The sequence below is a fragment of the Phaenicophaeus curvirostris genome, chromosome 1 (genome assembly GCF_032191515.1).
Source record: "Phaenicophaeus curvirostris isolate KB17595 chromosome 1, BPBGC_Pcur_1.0, whole genome shotgun sequence".
NCBI classification, from domain to species: Eukaryota; Metazoa; Chordata; class Aves; order Cuculiformes; family Cuculidae; genus Phaenicophaeus; species Phaenicophaeus curvirostris.
Window position 1 is genome coordinate 198,426,871 of NC_091392.1, and position 25,717 is coordinate 198,452,587.

Consider the following 25,717-nt stretch of genomic DNA (forward strand, 5'->3'; position numbering starts at 1 on the left):
TTGGACCCGGTGCATATACACTGTTGCTTTGAATTTCAAACACGTAGTTTACAAAAGAACAGATCACTATAAAGCAAGTACACCTATCACACCCTTAGCTCTGTTCGTTAAAGATATGCACACCAAGAACTACTCACAGTGAACCAACATGCAGGCAGCCCTCGTGCAGGCTGCACACACGCAGTCACTGTTTCGGCTGTGAACAATATCAGAAAACTACACAGAGAAACACTGCTCATCTTCTGCCTTTCTGAACCTGGGCAAAAGCGCACCAACCTCAGAGGCAACAGACAAATGTTATCTGACAAATACCAGCGTTTACCAGTGTGAAAATGGTGCTTGTACAAACTGTGACACCTTGGGAGCCTGTGATAGGCACAGGGAACACTGAGAACTCTAATTTTCCAATTAAGTGAGGAGGGATGATTTATGAGATTTTCAAATCTCATTATTTGTATCATGCCTTTCTATGTATAGATTTCCGTGGACACCTAATACTCTCTTATGGCCCCTGTTCCCCTCAACTTATCTATGGGTAATAGCTCTTCCCAGATAACATCAGGTGTGAACGTTTTTATTCTGGAGTGAACACCAGTGAGTTGCTTGGGAAGAGCTCAACTGACAAATATATACTTGCTCCATACCCACCTACCCTTCCATTGCACCAACAGGTCACTGAGTTTACCCTTTAAAAGTAAAGCTTGTAATTTCTCTCTCTGAAAGTGAAAACTCCCATCTCATATCTCAAGTTAAGTTTCCAGCACAGTTTTTAAATGACAGGTTCATGTTTTCATTTCATAAGGACAGACATGTGGGTGCCTATTTGTACAAGTCCGCAGACCTTGTACCTGCAGGAGTAACTAATTGTCATTAGCTATCCCCAGGGAGGAAGTTTTGGGTGGTCACTTGCAAAGAGCTCGGAGGGCCTTTGGTTAGCATGTTCCTTCTAACACATGAGTCACTGTACTTTCCTCTGTGAAAAATACAAAACAGTAAGCTGCACTTCCTTTTACCATCATCTTTGCTGTCAGTATGTTTATTAGAAATCATTCTCATGCCCCCAAATTCATCTTCCTGGGAAATGGGGAAGTCCCCAGGTCATCAGAATACATGACTTCGCAGCACATTTTCATTTCAAATGTGTTGCTGACAGAAAGGCCAAACAGATAACGTATGATGTATCCTCCACACACACATATATATATCTATATGCTTTATGTGGTTAATATACCTTTCTGATTTAATTTCGTTTTGCTTGACATTTTGAATCAGAGGGAGCTGTTAAAAATACTGCATGTTTTCAGAGGACCTGCATCAGGCTTTCTGATACAATTAAAACTCAGGTGTTGCACTGTGCTGTGTGTAGTAGCTGCTTTTCTTCTGCATCTGAACAAGCTGCTAGCAGATAAGGGAGAGCTGTGAAGTGGTTTGCCTCGTGACACGTGCAAGTAAGCAGCAGAGCCAGAAAGAGCACCACGATCTCCAGACACATCCCTTAACCAAACACTCCAAGCCTCGACATGGGCTGGAGGACTTAAGGTTTCACAACATCTGCTCTGCTAAAATGCCCATCAAAAAAGGCACTATGCATTTTGAAAGAAGAAGCAACAAGTGCTGCCTTATCACATCTCCCAGAGATCTTGCAAATGTTCCTTTGAATGTTGATAACTTCTTGGTCATTAATGTCTCCAGTTTAAAGCAGCAATAAGAGCAAGCAAGGCTGCAAAGGTGCAGGGGACTCTTGGGGGACTTCCCGGAGACTGCTGGAAAGGTCCTGCTTAACATCCCCCGTGAGTTAGAGATCATAGAATCATCGAATCATAGAATAACCAGGTTGGAAGAGACCCACTGGATCATCAAGTCCAACCATTCCTACCAAACACTAAACCATGCCCCTTAGCACCTCGTCCACCCGTGCCTTAAACACCTCCAGGGAAGGTGACTCAACCACCTCCCTGGGCAGCCTGTTCCAGTACCCAGTGACCCTTTCTGTGAAAATTATTTTCCTAATGTCCAGCCTAAATCTCCCCTGGCGGAGCTTGAGGCCATTCCCTCTTGTCCTGTCCCCCGTCACTTGGGAGAAGAGGCCAGCACCCTCCTCTCTACAACCTCCTTTCAGGTACTTGTAGAGAGCAATGAGGTCTCCCCTCAGCCTCCTCTTCTCCAGGCTAAACAATCCCAGCTCTCTCAGCTGTTCTTCATAAGGCCTGTTCCCCAGCCCCTTCACCAGCTTTGTTGCTCTTCTCTGGACTCGCTCCAGAGCCTCAACATCCTTCTTGTGGTGAGGGGCCCAGAACTGAACACAGGATTCGAGGAGCGGTCTCACCAGTGCCGAGTCCAGAGGGAGAATAACCTCCCTGGACCTGCTGGTCACACCGTTTCTGATACAAGCCAAGATGCCATTGGCCTTCTTGGCCACCTGGGCACACTGCTGGCTCATGTTCAGTCGCTGTCAACCAACACCCCCAGGTCCCTCTCCTCCAGGCAGCTTTCTAGACAGACTTCTCCTAGTCTGTAGCACTGCACAGGGTTGTTGTGCCCCAAGTGCAGGACCCGGCATTTGGCCTTGTTAAACCTCATGCCATTGGACTCTGCCCAGCGGTCCAGCCTGTTCAGATCCCTTTGCAGAGCCTCCCTACCCTCCAGTAGATCAACACTTCCACCCAGCTTAGTGTCGTCTGCAAACTTGCTAAGGGTGCACTCGATGCCTTCATCCAGGTCATTGATAAAGACATTGAACAGGGCTGGACCCAGCACTGAGCCCTGGGGAACCCCACTTGGAACTGGCCTCCAGCTGGATTTCACACCATTTCCCACCACTCTCTGGGCTCGGCCATCCAACCAGTTTTCCACCCAGGAGAGCGTGCGCCTGTCCAGAGAAGAGCAACAAAGCTGGTGAAGGGGCTGGAGAACAGGCCTTGTGAGGAACAGCTGAGAGAGCTGGGGTTGTTTAGCCTGGAGAAGAGGAGGCTGAGGGGTGACCTCATTGCTCTCTACAACTACCTGAAAGGACGTTGTGGAAAGGAGGGTGCTGGCTTCTTCTCCCAAGTGACAGGGGACAGGACGAGAGGGAATGTCCTCAAGCTCTGCCAGGGGAGGTTCAGGCTTGACATCAGAAAAAAAAATTTCACAGATAGGGTCACTAGGTACTGGAACAGGCTGCCCAGGGAGGTGGTTGAGTCACCTTCCCTGGAGGTGTTTAAAAGATGGGTAGATGAGGTGCTGAGGTTTAGTGATTGACAGAAATGGCTGGACTTGATGATCCTGTGGGTCTTTTCCAACTTACCGATTCTGTGATTCTGTGAAAGTCAGTACCCAAGCCATTTTTCCTCAAGAAAAGCACAGACTCAAGCTCCATCACTTCCAGTTTGCAAGCCAGGATTGATTTTGGTCAATAAATGTAAAGCAAAAGTTCCTATAACACACAGGCACGTTCTTCAGATGAAACAGGCTTGCAATTACACATCTCAAACTGCTTGAACTGTGTAATATTGAAAGGCTCTGTGATGGGAAAATAAGTGACATGACAGTAAGCGGGAGAGGAGGAAGCCCTCCATACACAGCTCCAGCCCACAGGTAGGTGGGCAGCACTGTGTGAACCATCAAAGAGTACACGCGTTTCCTGGCAGCCTCTGTTATTGTAAGACCTTTCACTGAGCTGGCTCTAGTGAGTCAGCATGTGTTCACACACTTACAGTGAGGGAGTGCTGGATGCATTGATTTTATGAAGTTAAAAGAGCACAGGCTAAGCCTCTGAAGATCATGTTTGCGAGGTAGCACAGTGCTGTTACTGGCCAAACTGCTCAGGGGCATTAACAGTGGAGGGCAAAACTTTAGATGACCCAATGTGACACCATGTCCCGTGCAGAGGAACAATTAAATTCTATTTCATTCTTATTCTGAGTCTGAAAATTTATTCAAGAGAGGTAGCTTCTTCTCTAGTGCTCCCTGACACCAGGCCAAATCAGCAGGAGTTCCACTGAGTTAATAATTAAGGCTTATCAAAATCTGCTATCAAATAATTTCTCTTTTAGCAAAAGGAAAAATAGGCTTTTGCTTCATCTTTCTTTGGGTAGAAATGTTTAACTAAATGAAGAACTAGAGGATTTTTGATTATTTTTTTTTCTGTCCTGAAAGTTTTTTCAGAAACTGGAAAACAAAGATACTTTGGTGCAAAAGCACAATTTGTGAATGAGAAATTTCAGAGATTGTTTTCTTCAAAAAATCCACAATTAACAATACTTTTTTCACATCTTTGATCCATCTCTGACATTACGTGTGTGTATGCACCTTGTATTCCTTTCCACAGGGACTATCCATTATGTCCATTAAAAGAATTTGGCTGTGGCAGTAGGAAACAAGGACAATCTGGTTTCACTTTCATTAAAAGTCTCATTTTTTGTACACTTCATGCAGCTTCTTCAGTTGGACTTCCTTTAGAATTTGCTTTCACCTTCATTTAACAATGTGTAGGAACAGTCCTAGGCTAACCATCCAGCAGCCCTGTGTTTCATAGTTTACAGGACAAGTAAAACAGCCTGTCCCTCTGATCTCCCCAAGTATCTCCATTTCCATTCTCCATTTCCCAATGCAACCCATCCTTGGCCTTGTCAGAGATATTAATAACTCATCCGACTGTCATCTCAAAATGCTTAAAGCTAGACAGTTAAGACTTGGCCAAAACACCAAATTGCTCCAAGCAAACTACAGAGAAAACAAGGACTGTTATATTTTTAATTCTCCACTAATCTTTATCACCTGAATATTTCTAAAAGACTTCCTATAACCTTTGTTCTTCCATCTCTCATATTTTCCTACTAAGGTTTGCAGATTTCTTAGCTTGCGTAGTGGAGCAAGAAGGATAAAAATCATAATGTGCTACTAACTCAAACCCCAAAAGATTACCACACTTCGTTTGTGCAGCAGGAAGCACAGCAGCGCTTCACGTGGAATAGTACTTCTGATGTTAAAAGAGTAGCTTTGGACTTTGTGCTTTTAATATTGAAGCAGCAGACAAATCCACTTTAAAAGGTCCCTTTTGGACTTTCTAGACATTCTTACAATACGTACTGACTGTATCTATGGCTGCATTGAAAACAAAATCCTTCATGTATCTGGAGAGGGGAAGGGTAAAGGAATTACATGAAAAATGCAGAAAATATTCAAACAATGAAGTGGGGAAAAAAAAAAGAATTCATTCCAGAAGAAAATATGCTGAATACTACTTCTTATTTATGCTGTGCAAGCACCTTTGCATCCCAGGGTTTGACCCAGTGAGCCACCCCTAAGACTTAGGGCCTGAACCTGCATAACAGCAGCTCTCCATTTCAGTGGTTTGCGGTGTTTGCTGCCATCCATCTGCACCCCCCGCACCGCCCAGGGGTGAGCTGAGCCAGGGAGCATCCCTCTGGGCAGGGTATGGGTTCACCAGCACAGAGCCTCCCCACTGCGGACATCTCCCTGGCACACAGGAGGACCAGGCACCCCTCCCCTTGTTTTTTCACACCTTTGAGCAGACACACTGGTCGTGGCAACTGAAGTGCCCTACGGATGGTGCAAGGATGAGACAGGGCCACTGCCACAAGTGGCCACCTCCTAGGCTATCACAGGTCCTAATGCAGTGATCACACACACACCCCCCCTCGCAGCCTGTTTCTGACTACAGATGCTCTTTATAGGAACAGGCAAAGGTCTCCCAATTCTGGGTGGGACACAGAAGTCCCACTTCTTGGGCTACAAAGATGATCAGAGGGCTGGAGCACCTCCTGTACAAGGACAGGCTGAGAGAGTTGGGGTTGTTCAGCCTGGAGAAGAGAAAGCTCCAACGAGATCTTATAGCGACATTCCAGTACCTGAAAGGAGCTACAGGAAAGCGGCGGAAGGACTGTTTACAAGGGCTTGTAGTCACAGGATGAGGGGCAATGGGTGTGAATTGGAGAGGGGCAGATTTAGGCTAGGCATAAGGAAGAATTTCTTCACCATGAGAATGCTGAGAAACTGGAACAGGTTGCCAAGGGAAGTGGTGGATGCTCCGTCCCCGGAGGTGTCCAAGGCCAGGCTGGAAGGGGCCTTGGGCAGCCTGATGTAGTGCGATGTCCCTGCCCATGGCAGGGGGGTTGGAACTAGATGTTCTTTAAAGTCTCTTCCAAACCAAACTATTCTATGATTCTGCTCTTAAATGTGGTAGCCTTAAATGTGGTAGCTCTGGCTGTTCCCACTCTTCTCCCCACCCAGAGCAGCAGATTCACTCTGATACCTCTCCCTAAAATCTTCTGAGCGTATCTCCCCAGCCCCTCTGCACTTTCTCTGCACAGCAAGAGGGTATTTATTTTTAATATTTTGTCTTCATTTGCACCTTCTACCTGACATGGCTGATAATGCAAGTGTGGCAGTTGTCTTCAGAGAGATTTTAGAACTCCAGGTTCACAAAGTTCAGTCTGCTGGATGATGTTGATCTGGGAAGCAACGTTAATTTTTCATGCAGGACTGAGTGATGGAGATGTGGCTCTGGGCACTCGGAGTGATAGGGAGCTGCGCGGAGAGGTGATGTGTCCTCACAGCACTGCAAAGCACCATGCTGGGGTCAAGGAGGTCCTACTACAGTTGCAAAGAGCTGTGTAAGAGTAGCAAATGCTGTTTCCTTCTCCAGTCTGATTCGCACAGATTCAGTTCCAGGTGCCTCCTGCCACCTGCTCTGTGTCCATACAAAGGGGACTAACTGCCTTCTCTGAGCAACAAGGAGGAGGAGCACGTGCCTTCAGGTCCACACTGTCAGTAAGTGTAGCAGGTCAAATCAGCACACCTCCACTCTGCTTCACTCCTCTCCCACTTAGCTAATAACTTTCTGAGACCCCTCTGAACACAAGGAGCAAGGTTTACTGCCGTGAGATTTTTGCTCTACATACCCAAAACCTTCCCATCACCCATCCCTGTTTTTCTCGAAACAAGCTCTTTAGGAAGAGATCTGATGTCTATATAGGGCCTTCTTCCCTGATGTTCTAGCTCTGGTAGATCCTTGGGCATAAAAACCACTGTCAATAACAATACCAAATGAGAGCTAACACAAGTTTTCCTCCCTGTTTACTGTAATAAGTGCCACTAAAACTGAATTTATAGTAAGAAATAAGGGTGTTCCTTGGCTGACAAGTATCCACTTAATTTTCATTAGCTGAGAACAAACCTGGAATAGTAATCAGTATGTTAGAAATCCCACAATTTACCTTCACTTATGGAAAAATTACATATCTTGCCAACTGAACATAACAACCATATAAAATGCATCCATATTATTCACAATGTACTGCCTAGAAACAAAACGTCGGGGCTTTCGTCCAAGTTGCCGAAGCACAATAATTATATTTTTTATGCAGATTTTACATCTGATGGATTACAAAATATTATGTCTAGCCACAGTCTTTTAGAAGAATGGAAACAAAGAGAAACAATAGCACTTTAACTAGGTCAAGATTGCTAATCAGAATGTAGCAGTCATCACTGTGTGCAAAACAAATAGGCATGAAAGATCTGTATTTCTTTTCCTGCAAGCTGTGTATTTGTCTTCTGGAGAAGTTTTTTCTATACTAGTCTCTTTTTTTTTTTTTTTTTTAAGATCCTTTTCAACCATGAATAAATTAACAATCACTTTATGTGAAATCTACAGAAATTTATGTCAACGTTTATTACCATGAAATGTGGAACACAGCATAATGCAACCTGAGCTTTGGGAAATGCGACTGCTTCACTGATCCTATCCTGATGAGAAGGAAATATCAAATGCATTATAAATGTTGACAGGATGATCAGGCATGTAAAAGAGGTCATCCAACACCACCCTCCACATTGTTTACCAGCTCCGTAAGTCAGCTTAAGGTATTAAAAACACATACTGTCTTGCACATAAAGCCCCTAATCCTTAAAAATGTGTCTGCTGTTGTTTGATTTGCCTTTTAGAGATCAATAGCATGGCAGATTTCACCTAAGAGAAGACTGCTGACAGCAGTCTGGTCCTGGTTTTCTGCCTAGCATTGCTTCCAAAATGGCTGCGTGAAGGCTTTGTAGCTTCATTAGATCACATATCCTTGCCCACACATAGCCTTTTATGACCTGTCTAAGCACCTATCTCCTCTGCAATCAAAAGTTCAATAAATGGAGAAAGACAGCAACCATCCATCCAGCCCTGGAAATTAAGGAAATGCTTAGACTTTTGCTCTCTTTGTGCAAATCAATGCGTCACACAGGGCACTCACACCAACTATTCAGCCTTGAAGTCTTCTGCTGGGTAAGTTACAGTTCACAGGAGATAAGAGTCATCACTTGTCGATTGGAAAAAAAAGGATCCCTTCAGCATATTACTCAGATGTGCTTCCAAAGTTGGACTCTACCAGCTAGGACAAGGAGGACCTGCTTGAATCGCCTTTCATCATTACTTCAACTAGGACGCTTAACGAGCAACTGGCAAAATGGCTTCTTGTTAGGAGGAAGGAGTCCTAATCCTCTCCCAAAAACTTCAGTGGAAAAGTGTTATTTAGGGCCAAGTCCAGACCTTTGGTAAAAGAACATCTCTAGCAAAGTTGCTGCACTCTCTTGCTTGACAGCATCTTCTCCTTGCCTCTCTCCATCATGCACATTCACCCCATTAAGGACATAGAGTAAAAACAGTGTCTAATAGCCATTTTCAAAACTTTAAGCTTAAACATGTGGTGTCAGGATAGGCCAAGTGCACCTCACCAAGAGTTTGACCTATGTGAGCAGAACAGACAAAAATTTAGAATATTGTGGAGACAAGTTATAACAATGATGTAAGAGCTTTGAAGAGAATGGACAACAGAAGAGACAAAGAAAATTGTGAAAGCTTGTATAATAAGACTTGAATAGATTAAATGCAGATCAAAAGGGTATTTAGAAAACTTGAGCAGCAGTAAATTAAATCCCAAAGAAATTACATTATTTTTTTCCCAGTGTGGATAGAGTCTGAGAAACTATATGACAGATCCAGAGCTCAGCAAGATCTAAAGAAGGACTGGCATTTGTTTGGAAATGGCAAGATGCTGACTTAGGAAAAGTGATGATAAAATATTTAGTATGGGATGCAAATAAACATAAAAATAAAGTTCAAACCAGAACCTTACATTAGGAAAAACTTTTTCACAGAAGCGGTCATTGGGCACTGGAACAGGCTACCCAGGGAGGTGGTGGAGTCACCTTCCCTGGAGGTGTTTAAGGCATGGGTGGACAAGGTGCTGAGGGGCATGGTTTAGTGTTTGGTAGGAATGGTTGGACTTGATGATCCAGTGGGTCTCTTCCAACCTGGTTATTCTATGATTCTATGATTCAGTCTATGGTTCATGGGGATTGGCTATGGTTGTCAGTGGGCAGGAAGAAGTAAGGGGAAGGAGTGGTGGCTTTTGTAGGACTATCAAGATAATCATATACCTTCCTCTGATATATTTGTCATTGCTATTGATGAGATGCTGCAAGGGTTTACACAGGACACATCCAGACATGTTTCACAACTCCTGTATTTCCAGCTCTTTAGAAGTCTGGAAGAAAACTGTAAAAATGGGAGTAATTGACCAGTATCTAAATGTTTTCTACTAATTGTATTCCTGAATTTCAGTTTTATCCTGAAAATACAGAGAGAATGACAGAATGAGAATGAATAGTAAAAATCGGTCTGAGGCAGTGGAAAATCATTAGCAAAATCTTGGCTTTTACAAAAAGATTTGCTTTGGAAAAAGGATATGACATTGCATTAGGGCTCATTTGTTTCAAGGGCTGTTGATTCTGCATCAGATGCCATCATCATATGGTTTAAAATGGAACATTGAACAGGTAGGAAGAGTACGTGAAGACCAAATTTGGTGCAGGGAAGGGATAGCAGAGGGAAAGAAAATGTGAGAGACGTGCCTTGGCCTGTCTGTAAGAGACAGACTCAACAGCAGTGCCCTCAGCAATGCTCAGATGGACTCATGAGAGACTCAAGGAGACACTGCCAAGGCGGGACTTGCAAACCTCCCCAGTGATGAGATGATACAGTTTGCACACTGCAGCCTTTCAGCTCCTTTGTCCTGCCTCTTTGAGCAAAAGTCCTGCTGCTGAGCACACACCGTGGTTTGCGGCTTGGAACATCAATGCCAGTGACTAAGACCGTCAGTGTAAGTCCTGGCCACAGACGTTCATGTCTCTGCAGCCATCCAGTCTCCTAGGAGCCTTTGTACCTAATGCCGTTATTACAACTACAGCTTTCTTCAAGGAGACTGTTGGTCCTAGAGTCATCACTAGTCCCATGAGACACAGTGGGATGCTAAGTAACTGATGAAGATGCTCCTGGTAGTTCTGGACAGGAGCCCTTTCCCACCAGCTACGCATTACATCTCTTACAGTGGTAAACCACGAAGGGTCACCACAATATTGTCAGGTGTTTTCAGCTACTATAATATTTTTCAGTGAATGGGACAGAATTGGATTCATTACACTTGATGCTTCCTATATGCTTTATTTCCTCTGTGCACCAATCACTTGTTGAATTCAAACAAATAAAAACAGCACTGAAAAATAAGCAGTTCTAGGCCTCTCAAAGGTAACAGCCATTCTCAAAGTCATCTTTCCCTTCACAGCAGCCTCAGGCCTGTTTCTAAAGCCAGTTGCTACCCCTGGCTTTGAAAATTCAAAATAAGAAAAATGCTGTATTTGGCAATGACTGAGTGGAATAGCATCTCCAACCTCAACACACTGTGATATAGGGACAAACTCCTGTAAGACTGCACATGGGTACCGCAACCATCATTAGAAACAACATTCCTTTGGCTACACTGTGAAAATAGCTCAGTCAAGGACTCTAAGGATCCCTTCTGAGAGCTGCATCACTTTTGTAGCCTGTGCCTCAAGGATGCACCAGGTGTGGCCAGAATCAGAACTGTTCAGCTGCTCTGTTCACTTCAATCAGGGAGTCTAGGCACCTGGAGCAAGCCCCCACCAAGAGTCATACAGCTGAAATCCTCTGCAGGTTGACTCCATAGACGAGTCTCTTAAATTCCATCTCTGCAGACCACTAACACAATAGAAAATGAGTTCATTCGATACTTGTGCATTTACCATGTTATTCACAAAAAGAAAACAAAAGTATTGTGACAAGGGCCCTAGTGGAGGGTTCCTTTTTTAAAAGACCTTTAGGATCATAAAATCATGTAGCTCTGAAAGGACCCCTGGATATCATGTGGTCCAGGCCCTGCTGAAAACAGAGCTACCGTCAAAGTTACATCAGATTGCTCAGGATGTTGTCCAGGCAAGTGCTGACACATCCAAGGTTGAAGGCTCCACAACCTCTCTGGGCCCCATTCCAGCTCCCCTTTTTCTCCTTAGGGATGGTTAGCAACACATGTTCCTTGCCTCTCATCCTTTTGTTGTTCACTTCTAAGACAGATCTGGTATGTAACTGGAAAACTTTGAATGTAGAGTGAATGGAGGAAATGTATAAATTTGACTTGTCTCCAAGTCAACTATATATATGATGAAGGAAGAAGAGGAGATGAAAGCCATAAATGACAATGCCCTTGAGAAATGTTAGTCTCCATTTCCACACAGAGTCTTTCAGAGAAAGCATCAGATTAGTGGCTTTTAAATGGCCAGGAAACTGATTCTGCAACAGATGGATCCGAGTTGCTAAATAATGCTTTTCCATACGCCCAATCTAAAGTCCATTGAGAGATCCAAGTTTTTAAATGGACTTTGCTGGACTTTGTTTCTCTCTCTTTGATTATAAGGTTCCATGACAAGGACTTTATCTCTACATTTATTTCTGAAAAATACCCTTCATGCATTGAGACACTGTCAAACACATTAATAACGAGCTCTGTTTTCCAGCTAAATTCCAATGGACACCGATGCACATTCAGCGCCCTTGAACAGTAGACCTATATTTAGGTGCCAAAATATAGATCCCAATATACTTTAGAAAATACTGGACTGGATAAAAAATAATTTTCCATTTTGAAAACTAATGTGAAACCTTTCACCTTTACAGCAGCAGTTAATGGTGACAGAAACCATTAGAGTCGAAGGGCTGCATAGCAAACTGCTATATATGAAACTCTGGAGGTAGCAGACCAGTTCCTAGTGGACAAATGAACATATCATTCTTGGTGCTAATTAGTTCCTTTTGCCCTTTGTATGCTCTCCTTTCTTAAATAAGCCTTAGCAAGGAAGCTCTGGGTCACACAAATGTGCTCAGAGGGTACTCACCAAATTTCCACACTCAGAAAGGCTGACCAAAACCTCAAGGCTATCAAAGCACTTCAGTGAAACTTTGTTTGCTTATTACTTAGACTAGACTTGCTTTGGTAGATACATATTTATTTTCATTTATTGTGTGGGAATAAGCATTTTATAGCCTATTAAAATACCTGCAAATATTCAGAGAGATCTCTATCGAGAAAATAGTCTTTGTTTGCACACAGACTTCTGTCTATGGTAGTCGGTACTTAGGAGAAGCCTTTGGAAAGGCAGGCCCATGAAGTCTTGCTTGGGACATGGACCAGATCTGAGGAGTCTCCAAGGCAGTAGTTGCTCTGGCAGGCACAGATGAATTAAATCTTTAGGTCATCAATCAGGTACCTTTCACATGCACTTTGAAAAACAGAGGAGGCAAAGCATTTTGCTACATTCTCCAAGTGGCATTCAAAATCCAGGGACTCTACGTATGCTGATGTTTGCCTACATACGTGTCCTTTTCTGTGAGTCTGCACTGAAGCCCAGTGCAAGAGTGAGCCAAATTTCCTATTGCTGTAAACAGATGCAGCTACACTGACCTGTGTCAGTGTTTTATTAAGAACCAGCCCTGGAGCCTGAAATCTGGATTATGAACCAGAGTTTACTGGAAGTGCAGAATGCAGCAGGAACTTTTGTTGGATGCCTATTGCAACAGACTCCTTGCTTCTTTTTAAAGTGCCTCTAGTGTTGTGCAGGCTTTTACTAAAGGAACACAATGGGGCTGGCAGGAAAGCAACAGCTCCTCACGATCTCAGAACAGCAAAAAAAAAGATAAATCCCAGCAGTCCTTAAGGATACAGCACTGCTAGGTAACTGGGACAATGAATTAACAAGGGCTGACTTTTCCCTCCCTCTGTTTTCAAGGATAGTAAGTAACAAAATCTGGCAGGCTGAAAAGCCCCTGCTCAGAGAAGAGACAAAAAGAGGCAGGGCTGAAATTCATCGTGTCAGTTTAAAAAGGCAGAGTTTTGCATTTACACAATATGCCCATTCTTGTTCTCCTTGACTCATGGAAAAATATTGAACATCGGACAAGAATGTAGGAATGTGTCTGGTGTCTGATCTCCACAAAAATCTAAATGCTGTTTGCATTCACATAAGAAATAAAGAGTGGCTGTCTAGGCTCCCCTAATGTGTTAAGAAAATAACAGTAGTGATAGCAATATCATTATAATAACAACAGTAATATAATTTTTAAAACTGGCTGTGTAACTAATACAAATAAAGCACAAACCCAGGCGCTCCTAGCCCTTAAAATCTCAAACACATCTCAGCAGAGCTTTCTAGACCATCTGCCTGTCACAACCACTGCAAAGACTTCTCTCCACCAACTGCTTCTGAAGGCACTGTTTGTTTTCCCAGATAGCAGAGGTTAAAGCTTTTAAAGCTTTTTATTGCTTTTTTTTTTTTTTACTTCAGATGCCATAATAGTTGCAGTGCCTATATTCCCATCTATGGCAGACAGTCTGCATGTCTGCCAACTGTCAGGCAGCCTATTCATCTCTAGTTGCCTTTTGCCTACTTTCTGCAGCAGAAGAATTTCCCTCCACTTGGTTTCATGTACTTGAATCCTGTTCTTGCTGATGTTTCTGCTGCTTGTTTTGAAACTCAGCCTGGCTTCAAGCCTGAGGGGCATGAGAGTCCACAGCCTCGAAGAACCTGTGGCTCCTAAGTTGCGTGCAGCTTTCCAGCCGGCCAGCAATAGCCCTGGGTCACAGCAACTTCGTAGAACTGACCTTATGTGACTGGGGGTTGCTGGATAAATGCAATTGTTGACTGAAGCAATGGGGTCACCATGGCCTGCTCTGAAAGGCTGCTCTAGGATCCCCTGAAACACCCTCCTCCTGCTTGGCCCATGGCACAGCTCATTCTCTGCATAAAGCCCTCTCTTCTTTCCTCAGATCTTATTCGTCCAGGGCACATGGTTTGTCTTTTGAGGATATTGGTACACGTGATGTTTGGCTGCTCCTGACCCAGGTGTTCCCAGAAAACCCCTTAAGCATCTGCAGCATCTTTAGGCAGCAACATATCTCTAAACCATCCAATACTGTGCTATTTTACCATTTTATCAAAGCCTGCTTAGCAAATAGGACTGTGAAGGAATGCAGGATAGGCAGGCCCCCAGGCCATAAAGTCCAGATCCTTCGATCGCAGCCCTATGCTATATCATCCTTTGCCTAAACAAATCATGATACCATTTAAGAGGGTCCCTGAAATCAAGAGAGGCGATGCTGATATCTGCCGGTTCTCTCTTTTTGCTTCCCTGTCTGTTAGTGATCTCAAAACCTGCAGACCTGCATTTTTCCTGACCCACAGCATGAGTTAGTGACTCATAGGGAGTGGGGGAGGGTTACCAGCTCTGCCAGACCTTGTGACAGGGGTAAAATAGATCTCTCAGTTGTGTGAGACTTGTCAAATTGGTATGTTTATTTTAATTTTTCCTAGGTGTGACCCAGCTTGTGGCCTCCTTACCCAGGCCACAAGAAGTCTCTTAAAATTTCACTTTAAATTCTAATCCATAAGGATAAGTCTCATAGTTCACAATTACGAAGACCCCAGTCATGGGTTGTTCTTCCTGCCATTAGTGCTTTATGAAATTACCTACAGAAAAGAAATGGCACCTTAAAATAAGCTCCCTCAAACACACGGGCAGGAATCCCACAGCCAAAGGCATTTGCCCACCTCTTTGCTCCCCAAGGAGACCAGGTCTAGAGCTCCTGAAGTCAACAGAAAGACTGTTGTAGGCATCAGTGTGTCTTGGATCAAGCCCCAGCTAACCAAGAGAAGAGATGGGCTTTGCAGCCCATCCAGATGGTTAACAGCTTTAACATACAACCACTGCCTTATTAAATCTACAGTAAATTAAATGAACACTTAAGACACTCAACTGAAAGTGCTATTGACTGTGGTAATTAAATCGAAATACCCAATTAACCACACCAGAATAGGAAATGAATATATCATAGGGCACCACTTTGTAGTGCCTGAGCCAATCACATGTTGTCTGTACCTAAATTTTGGCTGAAATAATTTTTAAAGGGAGTTTATGATTATTTAGAGATGTGTTTATATAGCACATGCATATATATGTGTCTATATGTGTGCATATATATACAGACACATATTATACTATTATAGTTAAGTCTTCTGTCTGGGCTTTTAGTCTTAACATTGGCAGAGACATACTTTTAATTCCAGGTCAGCCATCATCTTCCAAGATAAACTCACACATTATTAAAACATCTAAATCAGAAGGATTACAAATGTCCCACAGTGGACTTTTTTTTTTCTTTATTAAGAACATTTACATGAAGGTGTCTGCAGTTTCAAAGCCATTTTAGATTGAGGCCAAAGTAAAGAAAGAGCCTTTTTTCTCTCTGTTTAGCCTGTACTGTCAGGTCTCTGCCTGCTGATCTAACCACAGCCACCCCAAAGCAAAAGTTTACCTTAATTAAGGCATCTAAATGTTAGGCTTTGAATCTCTCCCTTTTCTCTCCCTCCATTTTTCAGTCAGGAGTGGAAACTTTATCTCACCTACAAAGGTGCATTTTCCCCAAATGTTGATAGATTGCAGTGATAAACCTTGACTTTTCTCCAGGCAAATTTTCTGATGGAAGGTGCCCAGCCATCTCCAGTGACAGAGCTCCCAGTTTGGAGAGGATCTGGACACAGCCACAGCATCCTGCTCTCCTAGAGGCATGCAAGGCCCTGGTTGTTGTTTGGTGTTTGTTTGACGGGGAATTTGTTCTCTGCAAATCAAGAAACTGCAGCCTTGTAGTAGCGTCACTCAGAAAGACAAAAGGCCAAATTGGGTTACAGACACTCAACTCTACTGAGTCATTTGGGTAGTACCAAAGGAGTTATTTTTAATGACTTCATGTCCTGGCCTCATAGACACTAACCAGATAGTGCCTGTGAGCCTACAAGCCTTAACATTGAGCTCAGAATCCAGTAGATCCTGAGAAAACAGAGATGTGGCAAGGGGAAGACATCTTCCAGATTTAGGGTTTTGAGTAGGGAACACATTTTCTTCCATTTCCTTAGCCATCTCAATCACCTTGGCATTGCCCCTGACATTGTCCCTGCTTGCCCTGGGGTGGTGACCAGGTCCTATTCCTGCCTGGTGCTCCTAATAGATTCAGTGTCTTGACACCCAATGGGCATAGCTTGAGGCAGGTGGCTCTCCTTGATGAAGCTGGACCTTGCATCCCTTTGGGTCACTGTTCAGAGGGTCTGAACTGCTGTTCTACACCCAGGCTGTGGAGCTGGGCAAGTCAGAGGTGACCATACCATGTTTCTACAGTGTTTCAGTGGAGTCATGCAGGTACCATTTCAGAAGGTCTTCTCTTTTCTTTGGTCGCGCCCCCCTTTTGGCCGGTTCCATATGCTTTCTGGACCAAACTGATATCTTATTGTTCTTCTCCTCATAAGTGGAATTGCAGCCCCTGTGGCCCTCTGCCACTGTTTATGCTGGCAGAGATCAGTGGATATTGGCAAGCAAACTTGGACAGGATTCACAGTGAGAGGGCAGGCAGGGAAGAAAGGGCACACTGTGGCCCTCAGTGCCTTTACTTGCCTTGCAGCGAGCATGCACAGCACAGTGCTAGAGCAAAAGGAGGTCACAGGTGAGTTGAGAGCTCTCCTCGCTGGTCAGAAGACTGAGTTGAGGCAGGTTTTGAATGCTTAGATCCAAAAGATACCTTAGATATTGTTAGGTTTCCTTTCTGTGGAAGATGCTCAGCTGGCCCTATAAGCTTTTTTCTACTTATGTGACAACACTTCTGAATATATCATGCTGCCCACCCAGCCTTGTGAAGGAGAGGTCATACAGCCATGTACAAGACGTCTGCTAGAACAGAGATGCCTCAGGCTTCAAAATGCATGGACAAACTTGAGCAGCATGGCAAAGCTGCGCTGCTTTGGCCATCCTTCCTTCACCTTACTGCGGAGAGAGGCAGGAGAAATGACACTTCTGTTTTCCAAGGTAGCTCACCTATATGTCTGTAAGATGCCCAATTAAACCAGCTCCAACTGAAGTCAACAGAAAACTCATATTGGGTCCTGAGGCCAGTCCTTGCTCCAGCAGAGCCTAAAAGAAGAACCTGGCCCAGACTGCCTGGCTACTATTCAAAATGGCTCTTAGTTATAAAGAACAAATTGTAAGTTCTCATGTAATGTCCCTGGCGGAATCCAAACTTGTAAAAGAAAAGCCTGTAAACATCATTCCCATTCGGGAACTGTGTAGTGTTATTTTCTGACCCCAATGCACTTTGACACATCACAGAATTACACAGGGTGAATCTCACCCTGCAGGTCCTGAATGACAGATTTCAAAAGGTTTCTCTCTTTTTCTTTCCCTCACTGCCTAACAAAAAGAAACGTCTCATTTTGTTCATGTGGATCAAAAATGAAGACATACAGCTTAGAAATGACTTGAAGTACAACAGGGGGATTATACACAAAAGCAGTTCCTGAGCTCCAATTCTGCCTTTACCTGCTGGGAAATCAGCAGCGAGGAGCAGGTCCTTGATCCATGGACCCCTCCACTGAGCCGTGTGTGTGTGTGTGTGTGTGTGAGGGATTTGTTTACATGCTGGAGGAACAAAGTCATGTCATGGAAATTCTTCAAATGGCTTTGCTGATTTTTACTTTCGCATTTTCCACCCCTTTGTTGAAGGGAAGCACAGCTTCTCTGAACCTGAATTCTTGTCTGCTGGTGGATTATTTATTAAACAGCAATGGAAGGCTGAAGCTGTTTTCACTTAAGAACAGTTCGTTCAAAGCCTAACGGAGAAGCAGAGTTACCATAGTTACCTGAACAAGCCCTCAGTACAGCACAGCTCCATCTTACAACCCAAGAGTTTAGGTCAACTTGTAAGTTTGTAAGATGTAGCTTAATCATTTGCTTTTTCATGCAAAAGAATTGCATTTATCAAGGATGAAGGTGGTGTGTAAGCCATGGATGGTATTGTCCCCAACCCATTATTTTTTTTTGCTGGTCTAAGTACCCCATAGGGTTCACACCAGCTGGAAATTCTGCAGGGTATCTGGACAGCAAGGGAGGAGTTTGGAGTAAAAACACATTTAGATCTTGGCACTGATTTCAGCCGTCCAATCCAGCCCATCATTAACAGCTTCTGTACAGCACTGCTCTTCCTCTAGGGCCTGTAAAAATGAACAAAACCTTTGTTCGACCTAAACTTCCTTTCCTTGTCTGCCATTCCTGCAGACTTTCCATTCTAGCGGTCCTATTGTTTCACTTGGAAATGTCAGAGGGCTGCACAGCATGCCCATTTTATAAGGAATATGTTCCATTTTAGGAGGCCAAAATTGTACACTGTGTTGTTCCACAATTAATTTACTTGAAACTTGCTTGGGCTAACTATGGCTTGTCTGAAATGGCCTTCTTTCTCTCTTTCTTTTTTTCCTTTTTATTTTTTTTTAGGCCCCTGCATCTGTATTTATATTGGTAGATACCACAGGGACTTTCTTTGCACCTGAACAAATAGAATTGCTGAGAACAAGATTAGCTCCTTTGTCCCAATCAATTTTGGACACTGGGCATCTCAATGAATGGGCATTTTGCTTTTGAACATCTCTTACTGGAAGCGGCAAAAAAGGAGTAAATACCCTGATTGTATCGTCTGTTAAGTGGGTCATGCCTTCAAAGAGGACTGGAAAATCTGCCTTCCTACTCACAGTTTCCTTCAGTGTTCCTTGCTGTAGTGTTGAAGAAAGCAAAAAGGAGCAGAATGTGCATAGAGACTTAATTCTCCTGAGAACCTGGTGAAGTTGAGCAGTCCACAAACTGACAGTCTTGCATCCCCACAGTGCCTAGGTTTCCATTTCCTTTTCTCCTCTTGGCTTTTATCATGGTTTCAGACATAAGCACATCCCTGCTAATCAGCACAACTGCAATTTAATTAGGAAGTGAGTGATGTGAACACAGTGAAGAGTGACCACATACACCAGCCGCTTCTGTCATTAATAGCTTACGTTTTGTGAGACCACATTGGTGGGTCTTGCTAAGGGGCTGTGATGTGTAGATAATGTTGCTGGCCTAGGACCAGAGACTGACCTGGGACCAGAGGGATTTAGGCCCCTAAACCCTACTCAAAATCAGTGGGGATTAGGTGTCAAAGCTAGCAGCTGTCTAAACTCCTCTGGAAGACCTGAGGCTGGGCTATAAGGTGCCCACTCAAGCAGTCCAGCTCGTCTCTGCTTCTCCTTCTAACCAATATGGTTGACACCCACTTTTGAAGGCATAAGTTCAGGTAGTCACGCTGCAATTCAAGTGAAAGATAGCAAAGAGGAAACAGGGGGCAGAGAATAAAAGAATAAATAATAAAGCATGGAGATAAGGATGAGAAGTCAACAAGACAGGGGTAGAAAAGCAGATAGAGAGAAAAGAGAAGATGATGAGAAGACTGGTCAAGGAAGGAAAGGAACAACTTAAAACACACAGAAAGAGAAGGAAATTACCTGTCTGAGAGGAGACTGACAAGAATTGACAATGTATGATTTAGTCTTAGGAATATTAAAGGAAAACAAACATTGAAGGAAGAGATCTGCAGCAAGATCCCAGAGAACTAAAGAAGGATCAATGAAGCAAGGGAATGAAGTACGGCATGCCCAGAGAGTTTCTCTGACTTACAGAGGCTGGCTTTCACTGCCTTCAAATTTTAAGAGTCAGCTCATGTGTGAAGTTGTTTGTCATTGGTGAACCTTTGCAGGTCACGCCCATGTTATGATCTGCTTTTAAGTGATGTTTATAGTGAAAAAGCATGTTCCTGGCAGGATGATTGGCACAGGGGACATTTGATTTCCGGAGACATGGAAGAACACCATGCCATTTGAAGTTTGCTTGCTTAGGGTCTTTGCCTGGCAGCACTTCTCTCCTTGCCCTGCCGACACTGAGCCAACTCCAGTCAGATCAGACAGACTGGCAGGAGCCTCGGAGAAGCAAAGCTCTTACATGCTGCATGAAAACTAGCAGCTGGGAGGAGAACATGCAGCTTGGGGCACAGAGAAGGGAGATGCTGGCTCAGCCCAGCCTTATTTGTTCACATGTGCAAATTGACCCAGGTGGCATCTGACACCTTTTGCCTGGTGATGGTGTTGTAGGACACAGGAGAGGATGTTGGGTGCTCTCAAATCCGGAAGAAACCCAGCTTCTTTTTGTTTCTTTACTATCTCAATTTGCAGAGCTAAATTACCTTGGATGATATGGACCATAAAAGCTTTTGAGTCATCTTCACTATTTAACTGTGAAAGATGAGATGGTGCAGTTCAAATCACTCATCTGAAGACATGTTAAATAATTAACAGTATGTGGTCTGTAATGCTATTTACCATCCCACGGGGCTGCTAGTCCTCTGACCTTGTAACAGCCTTATTTCATAAACAACGCTCCGCAGGATTGCACGCTGACAAAGCTTCTTAAAATAAGGAACTGTAATTCAATATCAGACTAATCAATATGTGTGGTGGAGCAGATAGTTTGTACTGGTTCTTTTGGGCCTGAAGTAAATACTGTGAATCAAACTGCAGAGAAAAGAAAGGGAATGCAACCAGTGCCAAAGCTTGAATACATTCGTATGATGTAGTAAACTAAGGTCACTGCCTTTGTTAAGAAAAAGTTGGCAAATTGCATCTGCTGAAGATGCCAGGCAATTATGTTCACAGGGAAACAAACTTGCATGTTATTTAGCATTTCCAGCCTCTGTAGTGCAGTCCTACGTCAGTTTAAATATACAACATCCCCGATGAGTAACAGATACTGCTGAACATGCTGCTTTCTTACACAGTCAGTTCTAACAGTGGTAGAAACATTTACGGCAAAGGGTGTTTTCGCTGAGAAGATTGACCTCTTTGAAATGGAAAAATATTGAGAATGAGTCAAAATAAAATTGAGCTTTACTTTACCTTTTTAAAAGTTTTCTGGTTTATGCTAGCTTTTATATAACTTCATTTCAGGTTTACTGTTCCTTTTTGTGTGTTCATCATTTAATTTCGGTTTTCCCAGTGCTCTCAGCAGAGGTCAGCCTCTCTACTCTCTGACAGGTCAAGTGTCCTTTATCGCAATATTTGTCAAATGGCATAAAGATAAACAGTAGATAATCACTAAATGTTATGCATTGACATTAGCAGCAACTAAAATGTCAGGTCATTCAGAAGTTTTCAAAAAGAAACTCTTTTTGAGGGAAAAAAAATCTATATGTTTTCTGCTTTTATCTTGATTTAGTTGAGCTGCTAACTATAGCTTACACCTTTTGGCTGAAATGATCTTGGCATCAGAAAACTAGAAGGTGGCAAATGTGGCTCCAATTTTTAAAAAGATTCTGTGGGAAATGCTTATACCAAGCAAAATGTACATATAAAAAATTCTAAAGAATAGCTTTAGGTGACACCTGGATAAATGGTTATACTGGAGAAGCCCAACTCAGCTTTTGCAATGGAAAATTGTGCTTCCTAACTCTAGTAAGATTTTTTGAAGGAGATAACAAGTATGTGAAGAAAAGGAATTCAGTTGACATAGCTTAACTGGAAAGCTTGTGCCAAAAGCACCCAGCAAGATCCCTTGTTAGAGATGCCTAAAGAAACTGAGATCTTGTGGAGTAAGAGGGAAGCTCTTCACATTGAAGGGTGAAGAGCAAATAATCAGTTTTCACAGTGAAGGGAGATGACCAGCATCCACATGATAGAAAATCAGATTAAATTCCATATAGACAAGTATAAAATCCAGCACATGGTAAACAGTCCTTATTCTATGTACATTGATGGGCCTCGTACTCCTTGGGAGTGAGATCCCAAGGTCAGAACAGACAGTGCTATAAACACCATCTCAGTGCTCAGAAGTGCAAGCAATCAGACAGCAAACCGAATGTCAGCAAGGGAATAAAGAGAAAAGCAAAGACACATCATGCTGGCATTGTTTAAATCCAAACCCTGTCTCAAAAAGAACACTATAGAAAGGAAAATACACAGAGAAGGTAAAAAAAGACAAAGAAAAAAAAACAGCTTCCATAGATGGGCCAGTTAAATAGACTAAATTTTTTCAGCCCAGGAACGTAAAAACTGAAGGGGGAATATGATGCAAACACATAAAACATTGTACGGAGTAGGTGAACAGACACTGATGAATCTTCCAATGCAAGAGTTGGAGGCCACCATGTAAAATGAGCAGAAGGCAAGGTAAACTGAACAAGGAGGTCCTTATGTGAGGCACAGCTATGGAACTATTTTTAGCAAGATGCCATACATGCTGTAAGTATAAATGGGTTCAGAATGTAACTGTATAAATTCATTAAAGAAAAATCCATTCAAGCTATTAATGCAAATACACCATTTATTGATGCTTGGCTAAAAGACTGTTAGGGGCTGGGAGCGCATCCTGGAAAAGTCTAATGTATGCTTCTCTGGTTATTATGCTCTTCTACTAATGGCCACTAAGAGTGACCACATACAGAACCAGACAAACTTTTGATCTTAGCCAGTCCAGACTTCTTATTTCTTTAATTAATGCTTGCTCTGAGATTTAAATCACAAAGTTTTCATGTGCATATGAAATGAAAAATCACTTTTTTTCCACTAGCTCTGTTCATCTCAAACAGCTCTCAGTTTGTGGGTGTACGTTTAGAAAATACATTAGGAAGGAATGCAAGACATTTTTTAGGGTCTCATGTCTTCTGGCCTGCAAATATCATCTACTATATATATGTTCACATAACAGACAGGAAAACGGAGCTTTTATGTGGCAGAGATCATTGGATGCTGCTGTAATACAACAAACTAATGAATGCTAATGAAGGGATCTGTTTCTGCAGACACAATTGATTCTGTTCCATAATGTTTAAAGAAAGCTTCCAAACTCCTCTCTCATCACTAAGTGCAAATTTATGCATTGCAGCATTGAAATGAACTGCTAGAAAACATAAGCACTGGTCTGTCAGAAGCATCTCCCTACGCAGCTCCACTGTCTGGATCCACAGTGCTGAAGCCTTCACCTTTTAGAGATCAACTCAGCCATGACTTTCAGAATAAGTGGGAATGTTACTTCCTTTGGGTGAAATCCGTTGAAACTGATGGATATATTGTTATAGGAAATCCCAGCGAGGCTGAGATTTTACTTCCAGTGCTTAAGTTTTGAGAACAACAAATGATTTAGTTGTAGTTGAGTAATCCTGAACTGGAAGCAGGGAATGGATGATCTAAGAACAGGTTTGTTATCTCCAGCTACTGAATGCTGACAAGTTAAAACTTCAAAACACAAAGTATGGAGCAAAACATATTATTGTTTTGCACTAAAAATAAGCAAGTAGATCAACCCAGGAGGAGACGGGAGGTCCAGCCTGACCCAGTCCTTGGACCTGACATAGTTTTTCTAGTCCCAGTCCCCCTGCTTGCCTCATGATTTCATCCTTTGCGCTCCCTGTTTCTCCTGATAAAGCTAACAATGCCACAGTTATTTTGCTCCCTGCTGCCACTGAGGGCTCTATTTTTAATTGCAGTTAATGTGGGGGCCAAAACAAAGCAAAACTTATCTCTCACCCACATTGTTTGTAAAGGGGCTGTTTGGTCTGAGATCACGGGGCACGCTTTTTGCCAGGCAGCTTTGCAGCTGCCCCTGAAGTCAAGCAATGCTCAGAGCCTGCGTGACTCCTGCCAATGAAAATTGTCTTCAAGAGTCTGCTTCATACACTACATTTTTTGTCATTTGAGGTCTTCTAAGTGTTTCCTTCAGCACTCTCTGCCTGCAGCACTGCTCTCTCCACATGGGTGCATGGTATGGCATGGATTGAACCTGGGGAGATGGCACTGTTTCTTGGGCTGCTTGTCACTGCCATGACCATCTTGGTCCTTTTGGCAGAGTCCCCTTGAGAGTAAAGATGCCCCACATAGACCTTGCTAACTCCTCTCCTGACTGTGGGTTATTTTGACCACTTGACCACTGTGGACTTACTGTACCTGACCAAGAGGGATGCAGATAGGTTGTCTCAAGCACTGACTAACTCATGACGGTGCCTGAAAATAACAGCCCATTTCCTTGGGTACCAAAGGCTTATGAATAAGCCCCAAAGCACCCTAGCACGTGTAGAGAAGCAGAGATCTCCGTGCCATTACAGGGACTTAAACTTCCTATAACAAAGTACAGAGCTTGTCTCAGTTAATGTGTTTGAGCTTTTCTTATCTACTTGAACACGTTTGAATGTATTATAAGAAACAGTCTGTGCATGGCAAGTGGACTTCAGTCCTTCAGAGTCCACCATGCAGTCAGGCAGCTTTGGTACTGCACCACCTGAGGGGGCAGCTGCAGTATGCCTTATGGCAACCTCAGGAGAACAATATTATTTTCTTTGGACCTTTTTTTAGGATTTATTCCTAAACTGCTTATTTATCTAATTTACAGGAACTGGTTATGTTCCAATTTGTACACAAAGAAATGATGAAACCATCTAAATTTCAAAAGAACTTGCTTATCATATGCATTTTTCATAGACAAGATATTTGTTGAGCATTAGTATATCAAGGCAGTTTGCTGTGTCTGTGCCAACAGCCACTTTTCCCTGAAGATCTGAATGTATTTGAAATATTCTGAACCCCCACTTTCCGCTTGCTAAATAATTTCACATTTCTTCCAAAAGCTGGCATTCTTTCATCTGATAGCAATCCATATTATTTCAACCTCCTGGAATACAGGAATGTTATTGACAGAGTGAATATTTAGGTACAGAAATAATTTTTTTTTGTTTATTTTGCTTCAGGAAAATGCTAAATTTGCACATTTCTAACTAGCATATGTGTTGATGCATTTTTTTGCCTAGGCTATCCAAACCAGGTTATGTTATGTCCTACCAGCATGCTTAACTAGTCCTTAGGGTTATTTTTTTCCTACTTACTTCAACATTTCACTGAATTCAGCTGAAGGTCAGCTTTAGCAAACTTCCATGCATCCAACCTTCCATGCATTCAGGCAACCTTATGTCCATCATTAACAGATTCTAAAGGCATACAACAGCGCACAAGGGAAATTTTATTAAAGGATGTCTTTATTATTAACTGCTTGCAGCTGCCCTATTAAAAAACAATATTACCAGCCTCTGAAATACTGAAGGTGGTTACTAAGATGGTTAGGGACCAAGCTGTCTATTTAGTTTGAATAGATATTTTATTTGAGCAAATGAAGTGAATAAGTATGTGCGCAAATGATCAGACATGCTGATTTGTGTGTGATTACTCAAGTCAAATGTTTAATTTGCATAACCGAATGCAAATTATGTACAGAACTGCAGGCTAATGTGAAGCATGCCATTTGGCGCCTGACAGTTTTAAAAATCAGACTCAAAACCTCCATGCTTAGTATAACTAAACCAGAGCAGTGGAATTCAGCCCAGCAAATATCTATCATTTGATTCTGCTTATAATTATTTGCCAATAAGAGAAGATGACA

At 42.8% G+C, this 25,717-nt stretch overlaps 1 protein-coding gene across 1 annotated transcript in view; it reads right to left on the minus strand.

The window, feature by feature from the left end:
* MAML2 (mastermind like transcriptional coactivator 2) overlaps positions 1–25,717 on the minus strand; it is a 220,574-nt gene that overhangs the window by 71,708 nt on the left and 123,149 nt on the right. The gene's annotated exons all lie outside the window — the stretch shown is intronic.